The 27,709-nt window shown below is 41.0% G+C and overlaps 1 long non-coding RNA gene across 1 annotated transcript in view; it reads right to left on the minus strand.

Moving 5' to 3' along the window:
• Nucleotides 1–26,435, minus strand: part of LOC142046192 (uncharacterized) — a 57,121-nt gene extending 30,686 nt beyond the window's left edge. Inside the window, exon 1 of the long non-coding RNA XR_012655091.1 lies at nucleotides 26,385–26,435. This is a non-coding gene — a long non-coding RNA (uncharacterized LOC142046192). The remainder of the gene's footprint in view (nucleotides 1–26,384) is intronic.
• Nucleotides 26,436–27,709: the final 1,274 nt, after the last annotated feature.

Raw genomic sequence — 27,709 nt, forward strand, 5'->3', positions numbered from 1 at the left:
CCTTATGCTAATAGCATGTAAAACAACTCATACATAGGCATGTGGGAGCTTTCCCACAACTGGACTATCTCTGATGGCAAAGGGCCAGGCTTTTCCAAACACACCGGGCTTCCCAGGCTAAGCGGTTCTAACCAGCTACAAACAGCATCTGCTAATACACAGCACTCTTTAGTAACCTGTCCTTGAGAAGGCGAACAGCCTTAGCTAAACCACCGTGACAAAATCTTCCGCAGTCCCTTACATTAGCAGACAAAGGCATAACAAGATCCACTAGCAGGAAACTGAAGTAGACAAATTCAGACTGGAAATATGGAGCACATTTTTAATAGTGAAGGTAATTAACCATTGGAACAATTTACCTAGTATATGGTATATTCTCTGTCACCTGAAGTCTTTAAATCAGGACTGGATGTGTGTCATATATAGGAATTGGGTAATATCCCTTTAAATAGCTTGTGAACCCTCTAGTGGAGCTCACTGTGTTCTATGGTTTAAAAATCAGCCAGAGCAGCAGTACAGATATATAACTAGGTCTTGCTTGTTGTGCATATTTAGTAAACATGGTTATTCGGGGTGTGTAGTTCCTACATATTGTTGTTGTTGTGGAAAGGGCAAAAGAGAACAGCAACTTTTTAATAGATATGCTCCAGGTCCACTAGAAAAATATAGGCTTAATGCAGGAATCACTGGGTAAAATGTTATGGCCTGTGCTATGTAGCAGGTCAGACTAAATGATCATAATGGTTCTGTTTGGCCATAAAAGCTGCAAAGACCTGATGATCTAAATAGAAAAGATAGACAAAGGGTGCGAGGAAGGAAGTATTATTCACATTTCACAGTTGGGGACCTGAGATAGAAACATTTGTGACTTTCCCAAGGTCACACAAGAAGTCTGTGAGATCTGGAAATTAAATCCAGATCTCCAGAATCCTAATCCCTAGAGATTGCATTTATCTGTGGCTTCCTAGAGTGCATTGTTTCTAGCCACTCCCTGTGCCTATCCCCTCTGTCCTCCTGCACCATGGAATGTTGGGAGGGGAGGGCAGGGACTTGTCAGAGTCAAAGCAGAACAAAGCAAGTGGATCAAGGCCAGGAGTGTGGTACTTAAAAATTGAATATGTAACCATAAATAAAATATCAATGTGAGGCTAACTTTGTGCTTTTCTTGACAAATTAATCCCACTGCTGTGACCCAGAGGGAAATAAAACTGCTTATCTCCAGAATACAGGAATCTTAATTTATCTTTTTTAAAACTATAGTTAGAAGCACTTAGCTGAACTATTACTCTTTCAGAACCAAATTTAATGTACAAGGTAAATCATCTAGCCCAGAAGATATGAACTAACATCCCTTCTTCTCCATGACCTTCTTATGGGCCAGCAGCTTCCTCCTCCTGGCAATTTTCTTGTTAGATTTCATCTCTTTCCTGGTTAACCCCAAACTTTTTACAGTCCTTCCTCATTGCACTTCCCCTGTCTTTTAAACATCCTGTTTTGGAGCTCAGAGCCCAATCAAGCTTTTCTACTTGAGAGAATTTTGAATGAAGAATGATCCTAGGATTTAAGGGGGAGGAGAGAAGAAGTGCCTGTCCAACCCAGAACACTAAATCTGCAGGGGTATGTCCACACTGAAATTAGACACCTGCAGCTACTCCATGCCAGCTGACTCAGGCTCACAAGACACAGGTTAAGAGGCTGTTTAAATAAGGTGCAGAGGTTGTAGGCCTTGCAAGGTCCTACAGCCCAGGCTCAAGCCCAAGCCCAAATGTCTACACTGCAGTTAAACAGCCCATTAGCCCAAGCCCCGTGGGCCAGCTGTGGGTTTTTAATTGCAGTGTAGACATACCCCAGAGGCAGGAGTGAGGTATAGAGTGCCAGTTACACAACCTGTCAGCACTTGCTTTCCATATGTTGGCTCATGGAGACTTCAGAGAACTGGCCATTGTGCCCTTATAGGAAAGTACAAGAGTAGGCAGATATAGAAGAGGGCAGACTCAGAGAAGACACAGAATCAAGTGGGCATTGCTCAAAATCAGATGCTGGTCTAAGTATCAGCTGGAGGACACACAACAGAAATGTGAGGTGCTTTCACCACAGACAGAGCTGATCGTCCTATCTCCCCACAGTACTCACAATAGCTCTTTCCAGCCTGGGGAGAAAGTAACTGGGCTCAGCACCTGAATTCAGCCCAGCTGGCCCTTTTCCCATCTTCTTATGTGAAATCTCCATTACTAGAAATTTGCAACCATGGTAACTCATTCTGTAAAATCCTCTGCTAATTTCTGTGTATGAATTGTCCTTTTGATCCACCTCAAGATATGCCATTGTTCATGCAATATACATTTTTTGCCTCATATTCTTCTGCCATCAACATTTCCTTCCAGCGATCATAAACATTCATCACCTGCTGAACTCTTCTCCCTTATTTATTTATCTTTGTAGTCTTTATACCACCTTGTTGTGCTTACTGAATACCATGACCTGTTTGGGCACACACTGCATACACTTAAAAAGCAAAGGCGCATTTCTGGTTAAACAAGAGACCATTTTGTGCCACTACAGTTATGTAGCTGCTACAATAAACAGAAAATGAGAGTTGTTCTAATCAGGAGATGTGCTTTCTTATGTGAAAGGTTTTTCAGTGCCAGGTTTTATACTGAAATTACTTGCGTATATGAGAGAGTCATTTTCTTTTTTCCCAGCCCTAGTATTCTAGCTGCTGCTCTGCACACCTCTATAGGATGTGCCTAAAGGCCAACGGCATAACATACTGTAAATACATATTTATAAAGAAAAGTTAACCTGATGTTTTATGCTACTTATTTTATATGCAATCCATAAAACCGTGAACATACGCAATCTGTTTTAGGATAGACTACTTTTTAAAAAATATGTTGCCCCATCACCTTTCATCTAACACCTATTTTCAATTAGGCAGGATGGTTTCATGAAGCATTATCCCACATCCTTATCAGACATGGTTAAATATAAACATTCTAGGGAGTGGACTTCTGAAATCTTGTTTTATAAATAATTTGAAAATAAAACATCTTGTGTGCCTCCTTTAACAGCATTGCCAGCTCTCACAATTTTATCACTAGTCTCACAATATTTGGTGGTGGTCTTCAGAGATTACATGCAAATCCCAGCTTTCATTTAAAAAAGTAATTAAGCTTCTAGCTTTCTTGGCTGTGGAGAAGAGCTTGAAAAGCGTGAACTGAGTATACTGTAAAGAATCAAAAAGTAGAAGGCAAACAACCACTAATTCTGTTTATTTTAACTTTATTATTTTTAAGCCAATCTGATGATTTTTGACTCATGGTTTTTAAAGGCTTGGGAATAGCAATACTACATCGATTACATCATTCTGATAAGCATTGTCTCCTGAAATTTAAAAGAGATGAGAAATGCAGAAAAAGATGGGATAGATCTCATCACTAGGCAAGATGGGAGATAGTATAGGTCGTATGTCAAGGGATGGGTGAACAGGTGTGGGGAAAAAAAGAAGAAATTTTTTAATCTTCACCTACCTAGACTTAAACCTGTACTGAATGTTTTATCAAATCTGTGCCCTGCAACTCCTCCATTCATTTTCATTTTAATGAAAATCTGTGCATTTTGTGGTTCCAAATGGAATGGGAAGGGATGAAACACTGTAAGAAACACCAAGACCCATTTATCTTGTATTTATGACTTGACATGAAGGAAGGAGTTCTGACAGTCTTGCAAGAAAGTCTCTTCTTACAAAATCTCTAGGGACTTTTCCACACTTAGGAGGTGTGGATGTTTGAATAAGCATCCAGGGCTTGGGGTGCTTATCTGAATCAAATCCAAAAGGGCTCTTGATGTTTACTTATATATTCATACTTGCTTTTCACATACAGTTAATAGTGGGCACTGGGCAGACAATATAAATGCCAGTGTTTTAATAAAAGCTTCCAGCAAACTTTCCCATTAGCCTCTGATAAACTCTGGGTTCAAGGTGCATGTTTACTTGCAGAGGGAATTTTTATCAGGAATGGAATGGGGAATCCCCTCATTTGTTCCCATAACCAAAAATCCTTTCAATAGCAAAGAAAAATGGCAAAAGTTTATACCAAGCTTCATATTGTAAATGCATTTAAAATATTGCGCCAAGTTCAGCTTCTAAAATCTGATGATGGGGGTTGAGCTAAAAACTTTGAAAAGGGATAAATGGTTATTCCCACCTGGCAAAGTTTGTTTGAATTCCTGTAATTTTGTGCAATAAAATCCACTCTAAGGCAAAACGTGTTCTTCAGGAAATTTTTGCTAGTTCTTTCTGGCAGGGATGGGGTGAACTCCTTCAGAGTCAGGAAAATCATCTCAATCTCTCTCAAGTGGTCATAGGTGGAGGTGGGCTGGCGGGCAAAGGAGGGTGTCGGCCCCCTAAAACTTCAAGCCTCAGGGGAAGGCATCCTGAGTGTGCAATGCAATGAATTCTGCCAGTTTGTGCCCCTGAGGCAAAGGGTACATCCATACTACCCACCGGATCGGCAGGTAGCAATTGATCTATCAGGGATCAATTTATTGTGTCTCATCTACACACAATAAATTGATCCCCGCCACGCTCCCTGTCGACTCTAGAACTTCACCAGAGTGAGAGGCAGAAGTGGAGCTGAAGGGGAGCCATGGCCATCGATCCCATGCCCTGAGGACGGGAGGTAAGTCGAAATAAGATACATTGACTTCAGCTACTCTATTCTTGTAGCTGAAGTTGCGTATCTTACATCAAACTCCCCCCTCCACCACCACCACCACCACCACCAGCCCAAGGAGTCAGAATTTTGTTTATAAACAGAGTGATTAACAGGTGATTAAGATAAGAAAGGGCTCTTAGGATGTTTCCTAAAGTTAAATGATCTGTTCCAAGCTTGGTAAACTGCAAAAAGTAAGTAGCCTAAATGATAGAAAGTAATTACAGATTTTTTTTACAGTCGTTTCAATTGTTGTATTCAAGAGGTGGTGACAAAACTATCTTTGAGAAGATAACTGATTTTTTAGTTAAGGAAATGCAGTAGATCTAATCTACCTGGATGTCAGTAAGGCATTTGATATAGATCCACCTGGGAAATTATTAGTTAAATTGGAGAAGATGGGGATTAAGATGATAACTGAAAGGTAAATAAGGAACTGGTTAAAGGGAAGACTACAGCAGGTCGTACTGAAAGGTGAACTCTCAGGCTAGACAAGAGAAAGGTTACTAGCGGAATTCCTCAGGACTTAGTCTTGGGACCAACCTTATTTAACATTTTTATTACTGACCGTGACACAAAAAGTGGGAGCGTGCTAATAAAATTTGCAAATGACACAAAGTTGGGAGGTATTGTCAATACTGAGGGAGGCCGGAATACCATATAAGAAGAATTGAATGACCTTGTAAATGGAAGCAATACAAATGGGATGATATTTAATAGTGCGAAGGGCAAGGTCATGCATTTAGGGACTAACAACAAGAATTTTTGCTATAAACTGGGGATTTATCAGTTGGAAGTGACAGTGGAGAAGAAAGAGGTGAGGGTATTGCTTGATCACAGGATGATCATGAGCCATCAATGTGATGTGGCCATGAAAAGGCTAATGCATTCCTGGAGTGCATCAAGCGAGGTATTTCCAGTAGACAAAGGGAAGTGTTAGTACCACTATACGAGGCACTGGTGAGACCTCATATGGAATACTGTGTGCAATTCTGGTCTCCCATGTTTAAGGGCTAGTTTGCATTTGCAAGGCTAAAGCGCTGCCGCAGCAGCGTTTTACTGTGCCTTGTGTGGTCATGGCACAGCGCTGGGAGAGAGCTCTCCCAGCGTTCTAAAAAAGCCAGCTCAACAAGGGGCATGGCTCCCAGCACTGGGGCACTGTTTACACTGACACTTTACAGCGCTGCAACTTGCTGCACTCAGGGGATGTTTTTTCACTTCCCTGAGTGAGAAAGTTGCATGGCTGATAATTGCCAGTGTAGATAAACCCTAAGAAAGAGTAATTTAGACTGGAACAGGTACAGAGAAGGGTTACTCCCTTCTGAGGAATGGAAATCCTATCTTATGAGACGAGACTCAAAGAACTTGGCTTGTTTAGTCTAACCAATAGAAGCTGAGGGGAGATATGATTACTCTGCATAAATACATCAGAGGGATAAATACCAGGGAGGTGGAAGAGTTATTTAAGTTAATCATCAATATGGACCCCAGAACAAATACATATAAACTGGACATCAACAAGTTTAGGGTTGAAATGAGGCGAAGGTTTCTAACCATCAGAGGGGTGAAGTTCTGGAAGAGCCTCCCAAGAGGAGCAGTGGGGGCAAAAAACCTGACTGGCTTCAAGATTGAATTTGATAAGTTTATGGATGAGATAGTCTGATAGGACTGCCTACAATGGTGTGTGGTCATCGGTGACTCCCTATAGCAAAAATCCCCAATGGCAGGAGACAGGACACTAGATGGGCAGGGATCTGAGTTATTACAGAGAATTCTTTCCTAGGTATCTGCCTGGTGGGTCTTGCCCACATGCTCAGGGTCTAACTGACTGCCATATTTGGGGTCAGGAAGGAGTTTTCACCCAGGACAGATTGGCAGAGAGTTTTTACTTTCTTCTGCAGCATGGGGCATAGGTCACTTGCAGGTTTAAACTAGTGTAAATGGTGAATCCTCTGTAACTTGAAGTCTTTATACTATGATTTGAGGACTTCAGGACAGCCAGAGGTTAGGGGTGTATTACAGGAGTGGGTGGGTGAGGTTCTGTGGCCCGCAATGTGCAGCAAGTCAGACTAGATGATCACAATGGTCCCTCCTGACTTTAGTAAAAGTATCTGAGGAAGAATATACATTACAATGTTAAACCTAACCAGTGTCCCATAAGTGATTTGCCACAAGATATCAGAACATGTTAGTATTAGAGCTGAGTGGGTCTAATATTTATTTAATTTTCTTTCTTGGTATAGGAACTAGATACTATGCTCCTGTCAGATAAAATATTAGAATTTTCAGTTGCCTAAGTAGCCCCTGGAATCATGGTTAAAGTCCTGTCCCCACCCCAAATCTGAAATGGCACTACCATGGGCAGGCACAGAATTTGTGTGTATATGTGTCTCTCTCTTTCTCTCTCTCTCTCTCTCTCTCTCACACACACAACGGTTGGCCTGACTGGAGCAACACCCCCAAATATAGAAGTCAAACTATGCCTGTGCAGGTGATTAGTCAATTTATAAACCAAAAATTCATAGTGCTAAGTGTTAACAAGTGTTTCATCCATAACGTCAGTGAAAGTATTCACGCACAGCAAGAGAACATCCTCTACAGCTGCATGGCTTTTGTCAGTTTCTTTCCATCTTCTTTGAGAAACTAGTATCAGAGGGGTAGCCGTGTTAGTCTGGATCTGTAAAAGCAGCAGAGAATCCTGTGGCACCTTATAGACTCACAGACGTTTTGGAGCATGAGCTTTCGTGGGTGAATACCCACTTCGTCAGATGCATGTAGTGGAAATTTCCAGGGGCAGGTATATATATGCTAGCAAGCAAGCTAGAGATAACGAGGGTAGTTCAATCAAGGAGATGAGGCCCTGTTCTAGCAGCTGAGGTGTGAAACCAAGAGAGGAGAAACTGACTCTGTAGCTGGCAAGCCATTCACAGTCTTTGTTCAAGCCTGAGCTGATGGTGTCAAATTTGCAGATGACTGAAGTCGCAGTTTCTCTTTGAGTCTGGGTCCTGAATTTTTTTGCTGTAGGATGGCCACCTTAAGGTCTGCTATAGTGTGGCCAGGGAGGTTGAAGTGCTCTTCTACAGGGTTTTTGTATATTGCCATTCTTAATTATTGATTTGCGTCCATTTATCCTTTTTCCTACAGACTGTCCAGTTTTGCCGATGTACATAGCAGAAAGGGCATTGCTGGCATATGATGGCGCTATATTACATTTGGTGGATGTGCAGGTGAATGAACCGGTGATGGTGTTGGCTGGATCTGGTTGAGTCCGTGTGATGGTGTCGCTGGTGTAGATATGTGGGCAGAGTTTGGCATCGAGGTTGTTGCAGGATTGGGTTCCTGAGCTAGAGTTACTATGGTGCGGTGTGCCAGTTGCTGGTGAGAATACCAGCGACACACATCACAGGACCCATCACAGTTTCCTTCCAGCAACTTAACAGAAGTTCCTAGATCGCAGCCCTGATCTCATGGGAGACTTTAGATATCAGATACCCTGATATCTGCTGGGAGAGCAATACAGCAATGCACAGACAATCCAGGAAGTTTTTGGAAAGTGTAGGAACAATTTCCTGGTGCAAGTGCTGGGGAGGAACCAACTCCAGGGGGAGCTCTCTTGACCCTGCTGCTCACAAACGGGATAAGATTTAGTAGGGGAAAGCCAAAAGTGGATGGGAACCTTGGGGCAGTGACCATCGGAGATGGTTGAGTTTCAGGTATTCCTGGAATTAAAGAAGAAAGGGAGGCAGCAGAATGACAACCCTAGACTTCAGAAAAAAGCAGACTATTGACTCCCAAGGGAAATGATGGGCAGGATCCCTGGGAGAACAACATGATTGGGAACGGAGTCCAGGACAGCTGGCCTGTATTTTAAGAATCCTTATTGAGGTTGCAGTGACAAACCTGTCTCTACGTGTAGAAAGATAGTAAATTATGGCAGCAACCACTTTTTGGGCTTAACAGTGAACCTTGTGATTCTAAACAGCAAAAAAAGAAGCATCAAGAAGGATGGAAGCTGGACAAATGACCAGAGAGGAGTATAAATACTTGCTCAGGCTGCAGAGGAAGTTGAAATCAGGAAGGCCAAATCACACTGTGGAGTTGCAGCTAGCAAGGGGATTGTTGTAGGGGACTGCGAAAGACTGTGTTCGGCCTAGCATAGCTATTTCCACTTTCTTCGCGCGGCCTTGTAAAAGCGCCTGCTTTGCAAGTGCCAGTCATTGTAGGACATGTCATGCCAGTTATATTGCTTTACTGGTTGAAACTGAGTTTGTATTGGCCTTGCCAAAGGCAGGACATAGCTCTGGTCGGCAGTCCCTTTCTTGCACTATGTTGAAGTTTGCTTTGTATTGTATATAGATATAGCTGTATGCTCCCGGTCCCCGCCTTTGGACTCTGACCCAGGCCCGAGCTGAGCTTCCGGTGGCTGGGTTCCCTGCCTCGTTGACAGCAACGCCCGGAGTCCGCATTGCCGAGTGTGTCACGTTTACCTTCATTAAAGCCAATAACTCACGGTGTGTGTGGGCCTCGTTTGTTGCAGAGCACTCAGGGTAGGCCCGTAGCCTCCGACCGACGTTTACAGGATGTTTAAGAGTAACAAAAGAAGGGTTTCTTCAGGTATGTTTAAGCAAACAAGAAGCGAAGTCAGGGAAGGGGCCTGAACTCCTGCTTGTACACTGAGAAAACCCTCAGGTTACCTGTAAAATTGCCGTACTCTGCAAAGGGGAGGCACGGGCTACCGCCCGTCGACGCAACCCAGGAATAGGAGGATGGGAATAACAAGTGCTAAAATTTTGACGCTCTGTCATTCACAGAACAAGGCGAGCTCCCAGACGTGCTGCACTAGAGGTGACCAGCCTTCGTTTGCGAAGAAAGAATGTGAAAAGTGGTCGTGAGCACAAACATCCATGGGCCGAGATGCCTACTGGCCCGAGTAGTGCTAAAGGCGTTGGGTGATTGTGATGTCAAATAGCAGCATTGGCCTTATCTTGTGAAAAAATCATGGCGATTGGGGGCGGTCTCCGGATGACAGGAGAAAAAGGCTAATGTTGTGCCCATCTTTCTAAAAAAGGGAAGGAGGAGGAGATCCAGAGAACTACAAACAGCCAGTCAGCCCACGTCAGTCCCTTGGAAAATTCACGAGCAAAAGTCCTCAAGAATCAATTCTGAATGAGCACTTAGAGGAAAGGAAAGTGATTCAGGAACGTTCAGCTATGCATTCACCAATAGGCAGCAGAGTCATGCCTATTCCTGACTAAACCTAATGTGCCATCTGTATGATGAAACTGCAGTTCGTGGATGAGGGGAAGCAAGGGATTGGCGTTATTCCCTTGACTTTAGCAAAGCCTTTTGATATGGGTCTCCCACAGTATTCTTCCCTGGCAAGTTAAAAATATATGGGCTGGCATGAATGACTATCAAGGGTGGATTAGAAATCTGCTGATCAATAGGCTCAACAGGTAGTGATCAATGGTTCCATGTCTAGCTGACAGCCAGTATCAAGCGGAGTGCCCCAAGGATTGGTCCTGGGGCCGGTTTTGTTCAATATCTTCATTAATGATCTGGAGAATGGCATGGACTGTACTCTCAGCAAGTTTGTAGAGGACACTAAACTGGGAGGAGTGGTAGATACACTGGACGGTAGGGATAGGATACAGAGGGACCTAGACAAATTAGAGGATTAGGCCAAAAGAAACTTGATGAGGTTCAACATTGACAAGTGCAGAGTCCTGCACTTAGGATGGAAGAATCCCATGCACTGCTACAGACTAGGGACCAAATGGCTAGGCAGCAGTTCTGCAGAAAAGGACCTAGGGGTTACAGTGAATGAGAAGCTGAATATGAGTCAACAGTGCGCCTTGTTGTCAAGGAGGCTAATGGCATTTTGGGCTGTATAAGTAGGGGCCTTGCCAGCAGATCGAGGGACATGATGATTCCCCTCTATTCAACATTGGTGAGGCCTCATCTGGAGTATGTGTCCAGTTTTGGGCCCCACACTACAAGAAGGATGTGGAAAAATTGGAAAGAGTCCATCGGAGGGCAACAAAAATGATTAGGGGGCTGGAACACGTGACTTATGAGGAGAGGCTGAGGGAACTGGGATTGTTTAGTCTGCAGAAGAGAAGAGGATGGATCTAGACTATTCTCAGTGGTACCAGATGACAGAACAAGGAGTAATGGTCTCAAGTTGCAGTGGGGAAGTGTAGTGAGGCTAAATGGCCTCCCTCTGAGCAGGAGAGCAAGGGACCCCTACATGGCCCTTGGAAGGCGGAGCCTAGATCGCTCCCACCCCTTGCCAGAAGGACCGCGGTGTGGCCAGAAGTATAAAAGGCTGGTGCTGCAGCACAGTTTGGGGAGAGCCTGCAACGGAGGACGACAGTCAGCCTGTTCTCCAGAGGCTCCGAGAGGAACCTGCGCCTGGTTATTCCTGATCCCCAAGCGTGGACAAGGACTGACCTGGAGTATCCGCTGCCATTTACCCCGAGGAGTTGGAAGAGGCCTGGAGACTGCAGGTGCCAAACCCCAAGGAGGCAGGAAGTAGCCCAGGGGCAGCTCAGGAGCAGCCAGCTGCAGAGCCCGGCATGGCTCAGTTGGCGTGTTGTAACTGGATCCCTGCCGATGCAGGGGCAGCCAATCCTGCCCCTGCCAGGGCCCTGGGCTGGGACATGGGGGAATAGGGTGGGCCTGCATCCCCCTGCCACCGCACCCAGGTGGCTGACCCCCTACATGGTGCAAGGAGGCTCTAGCCCAGGACAGGAGCTTCCTTATCATTCACCTGTAAAGACTGTTTGCTCACTGGCTGCCTGGGTTCCATCCAGGCCAGGGCCTGCCCTTGAAGACTGGTTGGTTGTGTGCTGCTTGGGCCCCACCCAGGCTGGAGCCACTCCTGATAGACTGTGTTGAGGGGCTGACCACTTGAGCTACCCCAGCCCAGGCCGAAGCCTGGTAGCGATAGCTGATCTCTCAGCCCTATTGTGGGCCCCCGGCTACCCTGAAGACTCTGGTCTAGACCAGACTGGGCCAGCCAGAGTGGCCTCCCTCTGAGTAGGAGAGTGAGGGATTCCTACAGGGAGGTTTAGGTTGGATATTAGGAAAAACTTTCACTAGTGGTGAAGCACTGGAAAGGGTAAACCAAGGAGGTGGTGGAATCTCCTTCCTTAGAGGTTTTTAAGGGCTTAACAAAGCCCTGGCTGGGATGATTTAGTTGGTGATTGGTCCTGCTTTGAGCAGAGGGATAGACTAGATGACCTCCTGAGGTCTCTTCCAATCCTGATATTCTATGAGTCTGTGATCCCTCAGAATTTGTCTTTACAATTCAGCTGCCACTGCAGAAGTCTAATGCCAAAATAAATTCATTTATTTTGATACTCAATAAAATACAATATATATAACAATAAAGCTATTTAGAGAATGAATAAAAAGTATGATTCATAGAATCGTAGAGTTAGAAAGGACCACAAGGGTCATCTAGTCCAGTGGTTCTCAACCTTTCCAGACTACTGGACCCCTTTCAGGAGCCTGATTTGTCTTGCGTACCCCCAAGTATCACCTCACTTAAAAATTACTTGTTTACAAAATCACATATAAAAATACAAAAATGTCACAGCACACTATTACTGAGAAATAGCTTACTTTCTCATTTTTACCATATAATTATAAAATAAATCATTCGGAATATAAATATTGCACTTACATTTCAGTATATAGTGTATAGAGCAATATAAACAAGTCATTGTCTCTATGAAATTTTAGTTTGTACTGACTTTGCTAGTGCTTTTTATGTAGCCTGTTGTAAAACTAGGCAAATATCTAGATGAGTTGAGGTAGCCCTTGGAATACCTCTGTGTACCCCTGGGGTACAGTATCCCTGGTTGAGAACCACTGATATATTCTAACCCCCTGCCAAGATACAGGACTTGTTTTGTCTAAACCATCCATGACAGATGGCTGTCCAACCTCCTTTTGGAAATCTCCAGTGAAGGAGCTTCCACAACCTTCCTAGGCAGTCTGTTCCATTGTCCTATTGTCCTTACAGTTAAGAAGTTTTTCCTGAGAGTTAATCTAAATCTGCTATGCTGTAGTTTGAACCCCCTGCCTCTTCTCCTGCCCTCTGTGGCAAGAGAGAACAATTTTTCTCCATCTTTTTCATGGCAGCCTTTCAAGTATTTGAAGACTACTATCACGTCCCCCTTTAATCTCCTCTTTTCCCAACTAAACATACCCAGTTACTTCAGCCTTTGCTCATATGGCTGCATTCCATCCCTTTGATCATCTCTGTCACTCACCTCTGGATCCTTTCTCTGCATCCTTTCTATACACTGCTGACCAAAATTGGACACAGTACTCCAGCTGAGGCCCAACCTGTGCTGTACCATCACCTCCCGTGATTTGCATGCTATGCCTCTGTTAATGCAACCTGAAATTGCATTTGCCTTTTTTTTGCAACAGCATTGCATTGCTGACTCACATTAAGATTGTGATCCACCGCAACTCCCCGATCTTTCTCAGCAATGCTGCTGCCAAGTCAGTTTTCCCTCACTCTGTATTTGTGCATTTGGTTTTTCTTCCCTGAGTTTAGCACCTTACATTTCTCTTTGCTGAATTTCATTTTGTTGTCTATAGCCCAGTTCTCCAATTTATCAAGATCCCTCTGAATTTTAGCTCAAAGGTTGGCGCGCACACACACACACACACACACCCTCCCAGCTTTGTGTCATGTGCAAATTTGACCAGTATGCTCTCTATTCCTACATCCAGGTCATTAATAATGACGTTAAACAACACTGGGCAAAGAACAGATCCCTGTGGAATCCCACTTGAGACCTCCTTCCAATCTGACATCATACCATTAATAGTTACTCTTTGTTTGTGGTTGTTTAACCAAGTATGTATATCCACTTAATGGTGGTTCCACCAAGTCTGCATTTCTCCAGATTACTTATCAGAATGTCATGTGGGACTGTGTAAAAAGCCTTGCTGAAGTCCAGATATATTATGTCCACCACATTCCCCTTATCCACCAAGCCAGTTACCAGGTCAAAGAAGGAAATGAAGCTTGATTGACATGATTCGTTCTTCACTGCTACCTTCATCCTCCAGGTATTTGCAAACTGAGTGTTTTATAAATATAATTGGGGGCCTGATTCAACTCCCATTAAAGTCAGTGAAAAGATTCTCAGTGACTATAATAGGTATTGAATCAGGCTGTTGGTGAATTTAATATATATAGGCAGGTTGGAACACAGCCCCCAAATACCTTCTGTTTTATTAGTAGCCAATGAAGCTCAATACAGGGAAATTTATTAAACTGGAAAAGAAGACCAGAAAAGTGGTCTAGCTGCTGACTTTTCCAATAATTATATGCAGAGAGCAAGTTAAAGAGACCAACATTTATGACATATTCTGTAATGGAAGTAGGATTTGGACCTATGTGATTAAATTAGGTGTCCAAATAAATCTTAGAATCCTTTAATTTAATGAGCATGTCCCTGGAACCATAGGAATTGCACAGTTAAGGGAAGCAACTTCAAATTCACAAGAATTGTTTTAAGCAAAAAGAACTATTATGAATTCAGGATTTCCTAGTGCAATACTTTCAATATCAATAATTTATTCCATAACTAATGAACCAATTAATTCAGTTTCAAAACACTGAAATCATAGTAGCTGTAAATACTTAAAGTATGCCCAGGTGTTATCTGCATCATTATGGCACTGCAAACCATTAGCTGGTATAATACTTTCCCCAACAATAAGTACCTTCATGCAGACTGAAATCAGACCCATAGAGGAACACTAAGAAATCCCTGAAATAACTAGAGTCAGGCTGGAACAATAGTTCTCTCTACTGGTGTATCAGTATTAGACAGACCAATAGAGACTTCCAAATGAGCTGGAGGAAATTTATGGCTAGTATTAAATAGCAAGATAGCTGCAGACTGGTTGTGACAGGATCCCCAGGATATAGTCTGGAACCATGGGATCACTTTGCCCCCTTAACTCTCCAGCCTTGACAGTCTCATGATATTTTGCTAGTGACAAGCGGCAAACTCTACCAGGTACTGTTATCACTCAGTCATCAGCATTCAGAGACACACCCAGCTAGCAGTGAGCATCTTCCAAACTCACCTGTTTCAATAACTATACAGCAAAATCTCATAACTTTATACACAATAAAGATATACATATTTTGACAGAACAATGAGTTTCAGCAGATCATGACCTTTGTATGAAACATCACAACCATATACAAATGATGAATACGGAGGCTACAGGGTGCTATTTTGAGGTACAGTATGTCACACTGGTATAAGGAATTAAGTAATGCAACCAGAATGAAAAAATTAAGATCAATAGCATGCTGCACAATTACCATTCTCATAAATTTGAAAATAATGAAAAAGTAGACACAGAAAATCAATTCAATCCATGTGAATAGAAGTGAACTTAAAAAAAAGTAATTGAAGTCATTTTCAAACAAAATGGAAGGTAAGTGAGGGAAAGATTCCATTCACCTTTATTAAAGCAGGACTTTTTCCTGAGTTACTGCCTGACCCATCTCCCATTAAAGTCAACAGAAATCTTTCCCTTGACTTAATGATGAGATCCTGAGGTATTGCCAACATGCGTAAGTGTGGAAGATTCCTAGCCTTAGTAAGAAGGGAAGGTTCTGCCACTCATTTAAATAAATGGGAATATTCATGCAATAAAATATTACTGACTGTGAGTAAAGTAGCAAAATCTTACACTAAGAGACTAGGCATTTGGATTCAGTTGCTGAATAATTGATTTCATTATCACTGAATGGTGGAAAACCAGATAATCACATTATTAAGCCAACAACAAAAAACACCATTTATGATGCAACATTGTGAAAAATCTAATTAACATTAAGCATTTGCTGTCTGGAATGAAGAGATAATAAATTCTAAAAATTCTGATGGACAGTTTGCGCTTAAAATAGTAATGTTACAAAAATAATGGTACTTTACTTCACAGCATCTCTTCAGCTTATTATAGGATTCTTTATATCTTCTGTTACCTATCATCTCCTAGACTCCAAACATTGCTCCAGCTAATATACATCCCTCTCTTTTACACCAGCACTACCCTATGGACAACAGCTGTATATTTAGCTCTTGGGTCTAAAAAGCAATGCTATCAGAATGACGAGCTGAGTTACTGTGCTCTGTCAACTCTTCCATTCAGTGATTAAATTCAACAGGTTGGTTGGAAAAGGTAGAAAAAGCCAAATGGTTCTGTGGCTGGTAAAGAGTGGAAAAGGCAGATGCTTTAAAAAAAGAAAAGGATGCTATGCGCAATCAACGATGAGAACCCGAGGTGAGAGATGGCAATGTGTACTGGTGAGATGAAGATCACAATATCCATTTCCAAAGTCTTGCCCTTTTGGTCAGTAGGAAGAAGATTAAGTATGACATTATATGAAATAAAAATCTACTAAACTTTTTTGAAAGTGGATATTCAGAAGCCTCAACATGAATATTGTCTGCTGCCTCGGTGACTTAAGAACCAGTGGGAGTGAGTTATAAAAGTCAATACATTTGTGTTAGACAAGCAAGATGAGAAAGTTTCCAAATAGGAAAGTACATGTATTGCTCAAATGTAAAAAAAGGCAATTTACAAGAGGAAAAATTCAAAAGAATTCATGAAAACAAATAGCCACATTCAAGTCACTGCAACCAGAGAAGAGAGAAACATAAAGAAAGAATGACCAGACAAATACGTCCCTAACAGATGGCACTACCTAAACAAGTAACATGGCAACCAACAATATAGATTTTGAAAAAACATTTAGGTAATTATGTATCAGATATTAATTTTATTCCAAATCTTGCAACATCTTTGTCGTTTGGTGCAGGTGTTATTATAGAAAGTTGCTCTGGCAGGGAAGAGAAAAATTATTACTTGGTCTAGCCTGGATGGACTTCATGGTTCTATGAAGAGACATGAAGAGAGACCTATATTTATGTATTAAGGTGCAGTAAACAGAAAAATATCATCTCAGATTTAGAGTAGCACTTGAGTTCTAAGAAGATAGTTTACAGTGTGATAGTGAAACAATCCTTTCTGCACAAGGTACCATATAGCGATAGAATTCTGCAATACTGTGGCTTGTCATATATTTACCAAACCATAAGCTATTACATGGAGGCAATTGTACTAGTATCACTTAGGTTTGACGTGGTCTGAGAAAAAATGTTGCCTTTTGGAATCAGACTGGTGCAAGTCTGCATAGCTCCACTGACTTCAGCAGAGCTATGCTGATTTACACAATTGGCTCATGGTACAAAGCAGAGTCACAAATCAATTAAGCTTTTATTTAGTCCCACTGTTTTTCACAGTGGAAGCAGTCATGATATATATCCACAGCTGAATGCTGATCAGTGCGAGGGTTGCAAGCAGGGCCCTACGTTCTCTGCAAATCCTCAGCTTCAGAGTTAACCACAGATTCTACCCCAGAAGAATTTGGCTTCAAATTGTAGGCTGTCATTTTAAAATAAATTTCCAGATCTTTAAGTTGTATTGGCTTTTCTATGGTGCTCATCACTGTAGTAACTGAACAGCTCACATATAGTAACAACTTTATCCTACCAACCCCCTTATGAGGTAGGGAAATATCATTACTCTCATTTTAAAGATTGGGAACCAACATAGAAAGAAATTAGATGATTTGACCCAGATCTTCTGATTCCTGGGTGTATTAATCACATGATGATTTTCCTTCTTTAGAAAGCCTTCGCAATATTTACCATTTCTTAGCTGCTAAAGTGTTATCTTCATGAATCTGCCAAAGGTTTACCCAAAGCAATAGCTCCAAGGGTGTGAACTGCCTATGTTCATTTCAATGAGGTGTTGATTCTGAAACCTAATGGTAACAAGTTAGGTCTCCAAACTATTTAACTTTTGATCATTTTAGCAGACAAAACCAACTGATGTGCTTACCCACTGTTGCTTGAAGGGGAAGTTGCGCCTTGGAGCAGCTGGTTGATGTCAAGGATTGAAGAAGTCAGAGTGAAGTAAATTTTAAAACTCTCCAAAATTCGTATTTGTCACATAATATCAATATAAGCATCATGGCAGTTCCAATTTCTGCAGAATCTAAGCTTTTTTCTACCACTTATGGTTAGATCATGAACTGAGTGATGATAAACCAATGTAAAAGTTGTCTTCTTGAGTCCTCAGACAGCATACAACAATTATTGTAAAAAAGAAGAAAACTGCATTCATTCATCTCAATTATATGTTAACTCTTAAAGGGACAGATTTTTTTTAAATCACACTTCAAAGGTTTTTTGTTGTTTTTTTTTAAAATAACTTGTTACAAGTAACACCCAAAATTAACATGTCAAAGAATAGAAAATGTTTTCTATATATTTTTCCAGTTTAGTGAGTGTATGTGGCAGCACTTTCTCTATAGTCAGTTTCACTGTTTACCTGGTAGACTGAATCATTTTCATTTATTTGTGTGATTCTTTCACACAGCAATAGGAAGAGGAAAAATGTTTGAAGTAATAGGAAAAAATATTATTAAAAAAAATACAAAAAATTGGCAGAAGGATGTAAGATTAGCACCTGAAACTATCTAGCCCATTTCTTGAAATTTGACCAGATTTCAACCTTTTAAACCCAATGACAATTAAGAGACAAATTTTAAAGTAATTTAGGTGAGCATCTGTACATCTAATTTGCACAATTACCAAAACTGTGTGCACAAATCAAGTAACTGCAAGCCCAAATAAACAAAAAGCAGAAACAGCAGAGGTACTAGAAGTATCTAGTATAGTTTTCCTCACTGAGTGATTCAAAATGCAACAATAACTTTACTGTCAAAGGATTTGTTACTATATATGGGACACATTCTACTTTGGTCTTTGCATAAACTTCCCGTTGTTTCCAGTGAAAGGTGTGCTGTGAATAGCACAGTGGTCACACTAAATAATATCTATTCGTTTCAAAGTTTTTGTTGGTACTTCCCATATAGGAGACATCCCTTTAAAATATAAAGCCCTAACTTTATAAATCTGGCCCAGGGGTCTTAATTAAATAAGTAATTTGACCCTCTAGACAGAAGGCGGTTTAGCACCCCTATTTTAGATCATCCAATTGGTGCCCCGGAAAGTGATAGCCAGACGAGCTTAAAACAGCTAAATTACCATGATAAGCTGTTCAGAGCAGGTACAGTCTCTCTCTTCCTGTAGACCTGGATAGCATTCAGCACAGATGGGGTCCCTGTTCTGATTAAAGTCTCTCAGTGTTACTGTAATACCAATAATAAATAATTTATGCGGCATTCTAAATAAAGGTAAATTATGGATCCATCTGTGCAGCCACATAATACCAATATACATGAGGCCCTACCTATAATTTACCTAAGATGTCCCAGATGTATGATAGATTCAAACATCACAGTGAAATGGCTGTATATTACAAAAATTGAGGAGCAGCTGAATTAGCCCACCTGCATTGTTTTCTAATGTGACTTTTCAATCTGAAAATAAAAATGGTAAATCATGTCTATAAGATTCCAAGCACATCTGCTTTTTGGTATCATGTTAAACTTCTAAAATAATGGGATTCATACTATCTAGTGATAGACACTATGAAATTAAATATAGGCATCTTTATCTGTCTAAAGTACCTGAAAAGCCAAGTGTATGCTTTGCCTGAGTAAAATGCTGTTACTCAAAAGCATAATTCTTTTCTTTTTATTCAGTCTAATACTCTTCTCAGGCAAGCAAGAATATTAGTCTAGTTCAAGGGTTCTCAAACTTCATTGCACCACAACTCCCTTTTGACAATAAAAATCACTACATGAACCCAGGATGGGGGACTGAAGCTTGAGCCCGCCCAAGGCCCGCTGCTCCAGAGCAAGGGGGGCAAAGCCAAAGCCTGAGCCTCACCAGACCAGGCAGGGGGGCCAAAGGGCTTCAGCCCTGGGTGAGGGGCCTGTAACCTGAGCCCCACCACACAGGGATGAAGCCCTCAGGCTTTTCAGCCTCGGCCCCAAGTGATGGGGCTTGTGCTTCAGCCCCAGGCCCCAGCAAGTCTAATGCCAGTCCTGGTGATCCCATTAAGTGGGGTCATGACCCACTTTGGGGCCCCGACCCACAGTTTGAGAACAGCAGGTCTAATTGGACCTACATAATACAGGAGAACCACATCAGCATCAGCTCTTTTTTGTGGATTTTTCTTATTATCTGTTAGGGCTGTCCATTAAGTGCATTTAACTCAGGCGATTAGCACTATTAAACAACAGAATACCAATTGAAATGTATTAAGTATTTTGGATGTTTTTCTACATTTTTATATATGGTAGATTATATTGTGTTGTAATTGAAATCAAAGTGTATATTATTCCTGATTACAAATATTTGCACTGTGAAAGAAACAAAAGAAATAGTATTTTTCAATTCACCTCATATAAGTACTGTCCTACAATCTCTGTGTCATGAAAGTGCAATTTACAAATGTAGACTTTTTTTTATTACATAACTGCACTCAAAAACAAAATAGGAGATAACATTGTAAATAAGAGGAGGGCAGTGTTAACAGAAAGTGAGAAGAGGCATTTGCATGGCACTTTTGTAGCCAGAACTGCAAGGTATTTATGTGCCAGAGATGCTAAACATTCATATACCCCTTCATGCTTCGGCCACCATTCCAGAGGACATGCTTCTATGCTGATGACACTCATTAAAAGAATAATGCATTAACGCAATTTGTGACTGAACTTCTCGGGGGAGAATTGTATGCCCCTGCTCTGTTTTACGTGCATTCTGCCATGTATTTCATGTTATAGCAGTCTCAGATGATGACTGAGCAAGTGTTGATTTTAAGAACACTTTCACTGTAGATTTGACAAAATGCAAAGAAGTTACCAATGTGAGATTTCTAAGGATAGATACAGCACTCGACCCAAGATTTAAGAATCTGAAGTGCCTTCCAAAGTCCGAGAGGGACAAGGTGTGGAGAATGCTTTCAGATGCTTAAGAGAGCAACACTTCAATGCGGAAACTGCAGAACCCGAACCACCAAAAAAGAAAATCAACTTTCTGCTGGTGGCATCTGACTCAGGTAATGAAAATGAACATGCATCAGTTCGTACTGTTTTGGATTGTTATCGATCAGAACCCATCATCGGCATGGACATATGTCTGCTGGAATGGTAGTTGAAGCCTGAAGGGACATATGAATCTTTAGCGCATCTGGCACGTAAATATCTTGCGATGTTGGCTACAACAGTGACATGAGAACGCCTGTTCTCATTTTCAGGTGATATTGTAAACAAGAAGCGGGCATCATTAACTCCTGAAAATGTAAACAAACTTGTTTGTCTGAGTGATTGGCTGAACAAGAAGTAAGACTGAGTGGACTTGCAGGTTCTCAAGTTTTACACTGTTTAATTTTGGAATGCAGTTATTTTCTGTGCATAATTCTACATTTGTAAGTTCAACTTTCATGATAAAGAGATTGCACTACAGTACTTGTGTTAGATGAATTGAAAAATACTATTTCTTTTGTTTTTTACAGTGCAAATATTTTTAATAAAAATAAAGTGAGCACTGTACACTTTGCATTCTGTGTTGTAATTGAAATCAATGTATTTGAAAATGTAGAAAACATCCAAAAATATTTAAATAAATGGTATTCTATTATTGTTTAACAGTGTGATTAATTGCACGATTAATCTTGATTAATTTTTATAATCGCTTGACAACCCTATTATCTATATATTATATGTTAACATTAATAACTTAATGAAGAACCTTCAACTAAATCTTTCCTTCATTTCAAAGCTCATAAAGGATCTAAAGTTTTCATTTTCTCATTACTTTTTACAAGATAATAGTTAACAAAATCTTTACCGTCTTTTAGCATTGCAACCTGTAAATCCTTTTCCTTTCTTTTCATCTTCAGTGATGCCTCTGAATGATCTCATGCAGTAGTTGGCATATGTCTGCCCTTTAAAAATTGCCTGTGGAGCAGGAAGGCAGAAACTTGATAAGATGTTTAAATTACTGGCCTTTGTTAAGTTAAAAGGTGCTCTATCTTTTCCACAACATACTGCTAATGTTGTTTGGGGAAGAATACATGTAATGGAAATTACAGAGATGCAATCAGCAGTAGCAGCAATATGGTATAGAATCACTTTCCTATCAACAAGAAAAAGTGATTTTAGCATGGCATGGACTGAAGCTTTCCCACAATTTATTAAACTAGTTAGAGTTTTCACTCACTCCTGTCTTAGCACAACCAGAAATAAAAGAGATAACAAAACATTAAACAACATAAACCCTGCGCTTTGTCATCTGACCAATTTGTGCTTTGTGAGGACTTAAGAGAGAAGGATCCAATCATATGCTACTTCGGACATTCACCATACCATTCTAAATTAGAACTTTTGAGGATCAGAACCGAAAGTAGCATACAAATATTGGGCATGAAGCTATTCCAAGTCGCATAATTTCCTTTGTCTTCAAGCAGAGCAGGATTTTGGACCTACTTCTTATATCAAAGAGATATGTTTTGACTGGGGCATAAAAACACCAAGAAGTTTAGATTTGGACACAGCAAGTTAGACCTTTCAATGCTCCTGGGACTTATATAATTTATGTAGATAGATATGGAAATAGATATAGATATCTATATGTGTGTGTGTGTCTATGTCTGTGTGTACACAAACACAGGCTACAGAGGGCCCAGAAACATGTCTAAATAAAACAAAGCCCTGCACTGAAGTGACTCAAGTGGTTTTGTCAGCCCTCTCCAGCTAGACGCAAAACCATCTGAAATAATCCAGTGGACCCCTCTGTTGCACATCACACAAAATTCCAAAAAGTTTCCATGATTACAGCCATTTAAGGCTTCATTTTATATTTATCGCTTAACACAATGTCAAAGTTCACATTCAAACTGTGATTAAAGATTTTATAGAGTAGGAATATTTGATTCAACAGTGGGATTTGATAGACACATACTTGTGGCTCTTTTTGATAGTGATGCAAATAAATATTGTGGCAAAGCCATGGTTATCTAGGAAGTAGGGAACAAATCGTTTTTAAAAGGTCAAATCTGATGCACAGCTTTATTCAGAACTAAATAACCTCCCAGATTAAAAGGCAGTACTTAAGAACTTCCCATACTTTTTTGTTTCTTAAGAGGAGAGCTCAGTTTGCAGTAAAATATGCACATTCACAACAAGATGAGGACATTAAGGAAAAAAATGAACAAACAGTAGACAAATTGTTAACTCTTTAGAGTGGATGTAGTTTTACTGAAAATGCTTTATTTTAAAAATCAGAGGAGCTGGAGGTTTACAAAGCAATACCAGCCTTGGTCTCTCTAACACGTACTTAACATTTTTAATTGATATTTTGTATTTGTACCGCTGTCCTCATTACCTCCTCATTGAAGGCAAGTTTGCAGCCCCCACAGCTCCTTATCACAGTTGAATTCTGTTGCACTCATTGTCCTCAGTAAAGTGAATGGGAATTTTAGCATTGCTTCTGCTGTACCACTCAGAGGATTTCTTAGATGGCATATTTCAGCACACACTTCTCCCGTGGAACCCCTCCAGACTGATCGGAGCCAACAGGACTTAGGATCAGATCATCATAACCCTGAGCACTTTTAAGGAGCTGGAGGAAGGGTAGAACAATTTGCAGGTGAAAACATGCCTGTTACTGTTACCATCCATATGCCCATTTCAGAACACCAGGGGAGAAAGAGCCACTAGTGATATCTCCCATAGAAAGAGAGGAGGAGACATTGATCAGATCCAGGTCCCTCAATATTCGAACTGTGAGAACTATTGAGGGCTGCAGAGAAGAACCCAAAAAATTTGTGAAAGCTTTTTGTATACAACCAAACTTTTGGGCACTTACCCAAGACTGAATTGAACCATTTGAGATTTAACAATCTGCCCATCTTTAAGTGTGAGTAGCAGAACCAAGAATAAATGAAATATTAGCCTCATAAATGAATGGAAAGAAAATTAAAAGCCAATTCACTGCCCATTAAAAGAGTGACTATCTTTTTATTAACAGAACTGGTGGTGTAGGAGTTTCAGTAATTCCACTCAGAGCAGGAGAAGCAATTGCAGCCTGGGGATGATTACATCTAGAAAGATAGTAATCATTCCTTTCAAAGCCTTTCACTAAAGAGCATAGCAATAGGATGAGTCACCTTACTCTCCAATGGCAAATATGATTATGGAGTTCTTAATGTTAATGTTGTTATTCAGGGAGATCAATTTTTTTCAGAACACCAGATCAGTAGATATGGAGGATACATTTTATTCAAATTCAACCCATACACAGACCAAAGTAAAGTTCTATGGACAGAATAAGTTATGCAGTAACTTACACACTATGACCTCTTTGCAGTTAGTGTGCTCTCTGGATGTAGGGGCTTCAAGAACAGCTTAGAGTTAGGGGAACCATGCTGTCCAAGAGCAGGTAGAAGTTAACAGGGCAGATAGCAGTGTGGAGGCAAGAGACCTGTGTACAGAAATGCCTTGCCTCCAGAGGCTCTTGGCTTGGCCACAAGCTACTTCATGAGGAGATGAAAGAGATGAGGTGCCAGTCTGTGTCCTGCCAGGGAAATTCAGAGGAAACATCACATTAAACCTCTGTTTACATGTCATTGTGAAAGTTATTCTGCACAGAGGAGATGTCCTCAGTTTTCACGCTGTGTGTACTCTAGCAAAACTCCTGTTGGCTTTACTTGCCAAATTACAGATACTGGGGAAACTGATTAAGAACCTCAGAGCTTGCCCACTGTCAGGCCTTGTACCTCAAATATATATATATATGTACTATCCTCTCCTGATGTTTTAGTCTACACTGCCTGGCAAGGTAATCAGCTGAATGTGTAACCTACTGTGCATTATGGCAACTGTCATATTGTAACTATGCAATTTGAGAGAAAGATCTCCTGATGTGATGTGATGGGATGGGAGGGAGGAATATACAGATGTAAACAACACATTCTTAGCACTTCTACAGCACTTTTCAACCCCAGCTCTCTCAGCACTTCACAAAGGCCACAGAGAGTAACAGAGCAAATCAGTGGCAGTGCAGGGAGTAGACCCCATTAATACAATGAGGATTTTAAATTCAGACACACCACTGTAAATATGTTTCTATTTATCTTACTCCGGAGAAGTGGTCAAGCAACTGTTTGCAGCTTTTAACAAGTATTAAATATTCACTTGCTGTGGAAAATCTACTCACCAGACAGGGGAAATAGAAAGAAAAGGAAAACATGCTTTATTGTTTCTTTTCTGTCTATTGCCTCGATAGCTATTCTTCATTGCTAGCAACAGCAATTTCTTAGAACAATACAAAATGCAGATAAAATCTCTAACGTGACATGTTAAGAAATAAGATTCCAGCAATCTCACTTTGCATTCTAATCTGTAAAATTACTTGGGCTTCAGGAAGCATTCATCTCTAGCCATTTGAATTAAAGCCAAAAACTGAAAGTTGCACTTTAAAGATTTTTTTTATTTGAGTTTTATTGTAAGAGAATGTGGAATTGACTTCTGCGTATCACTAATTTATAGGGTAAATATAACCTTGCATTACAGCAAACCCACAGGCCTATACACTGCCCTCAATCTGTGGCAAAGCTTCCTCTGACAAGAAGTCAGGAAGCATTTGTGCAGAGAGAGGGTATATTATGCGATGCATACTGTGGAGAACTAGGAAGTATCAATTTCATTTTGTATGAATATTGCTGTGACGTTCCCCTCTGGTGTTATTCGGAATGGTGATCTGCTAGATCACTCCAGTCCTTGACTCTGGAAGCCAGCCTGACGCTGCTCTGCTGTGAGAGCTCCCACTCCTGGGCTGTTCATGCACAGCCTCTGGAATGTAAGCTGTTCCTTAGATTGTGCAACCAAATGACACTAGCTAATATCTCCAGTCCCTAGGAACCTCCATCTTGCAGTGTCCAGTTATGCTTGCTGGACGCTGCAAGCTTATATAAGTTTGACAATTTAACAAAGAAATTGATATGTACCAGGTTTGTTATCCCAAGGGGAGTCTCTGACACGCTTCAAACCAAACACACTGTTTCAGGTAGAATAAACAAACAGATGTATTAACTATAAAGATAGATTTTACGTGATTATAAGTCAAAGCATAACAAGTCAAATTTGGTCAAATGAAATAAAAGCAAAACACATTCTAAGCTGATCCATTTTCGATGCCCTTACAAACTTAGATGCTTCTCACCAAAGGCTGGCTGGTTGCTCTTCAGCCAGGCTCTCCTCTTTAATAAGCACTTCAGTCAATTAGTGGTGGTGGTGTCTATAGATGTAGGTGGAATAGAAAGAGCATGGCAAATGTCTCTCCTTTTATCTTCCCTCTTCGCTTTGCCCCTGCCCCCTTCAGAGTCAGGTGAGCATTACCTCATCGCAGTCCCAAACTGACCAAAGGAAGGGAGAGTCTAACAGATTTTTTGTTGCTGCCTAGGCCAGTGTCCTTTGTTCCTGTGAGGCTGGGCTCGGTTTGTCCCATACTTGCCCTGTTGAGGTGTGAACTGCCTCTCTGTTTTTCGAGAGTTTTTGCCTGGGCTTATTTTAAGCCACAAGGATATATTTTCAGCATCATAACTACATACATGAAATTATAACATAACTATAACATTACTGTAACAATTACTATAACAACCATGCTCAGTGCATCATGAGCCTTCTGAAGATACCCAACATGCCATTGGATACCACACAATCATTTTATAGAGATGAACATTGAAGTGTAGGGTGTTCCTCTGAGGTACAGAGCATCACAGCTGTGCATGCCTCTCTGTTTGTTAATGATGGGTTTCTTGCTATGGAGTTAGGTCAAAAGAAATTGTTAAAGAAGCCAAGTAGAAAAGGTGAAACAATGGCCAAAAATGGATCCAAGGATCCCACCACAAAGAGAAGTGGAGGCGTGGACTTGTCACTTGACAGGGATGTGCTCTGCAGACTGGAAAAACAACTCAGAAAGGGCAGCCTACTCCAGGTTACACGTGATTTAAATAGTCATAGCCTAACCCTGGTACTCAAGAGTTCTAGGATCTATTCTTATTATATGGCCCCATTAGGGACTGGCACTTACTGCCATTTGAAATCTAAATAAATACATGAGCTCTATCACGTAGGACAGGGCAAAGGATATCTTTAGGTTCCCCAGAATTCTGCTGCAGAAGTGGGGCCCAGCTGCTTGTTTCTTTCAACACCAGGAATCAGTTTACATCACTTTATTTCTTCAGAACGCTCCTCAAGAAAAAGGGCTAGAGGTTTAATTAAAAGCAGATTGTCCTTTGTGGGATCCAGATGTTGGAGCTGTAAAAAGAAGCTAGTTCAAGAGCCTCCTCTTGTTTATCAGTGCTTATTCCTGGAGTGACATTCCACTCCCAATGCACCAGAACCCTCCCTGATTCAGATAATTGCTCATCTGCCCAGCTGAAAATCCCCCAAGTCAGTCAATTGCTCCCTCTATACCCCAATAATAAAAGAAAAAATGTCTGGATCTTCTAGTGCATTTCATCTTATCAGTTTGTCTGGCAGCTTTTTGTATCAAGGTCTCACTTTAACATCACAGAGCACCCCAACGGTGCTTAAGCAATGAATAATAATGTGAATCAACATCTGCGTCCATGGCCTGCAGAAGGAGTGAATACTAGGTTGTTGTTGAACTCATCTTTCACAAGATAGTGCATTGCTTCCTCTGCTCAGCCATCAGTGAATCCATCTCAGTGGAAATAATGATATTGTAGAGCTCTTAGACCAGGGGTAGGCAACCTATGGCGCGTGTGCCGAAGGTGGCACGCGAGCTGATTTTCAGTGGCACTCACACTGCCTGGGTCCTGGCCACCGGTCTGGGGGTCTCTGCATTTTAATTTAATTTTAAATGAAGCTTCTTAAACATTTTAAAAACCTTATTTACTTTACATACAACAATAGTTTAGTTATATATTATAGA

The sequence above is a fragment of the Chelonoidis abingdonii genome, chromosome 2, assembly GCF_003597395.2.
Source record: "Chelonoidis abingdonii isolate Lonesome George chromosome 2, CheloAbing_2.0, whole genome shotgun sequence".
Lineage (NCBI taxonomy): Eukaryota > Metazoa > Chordata > Testudines > Testudinidae > Chelonoidis > Chelonoidis abingdonii.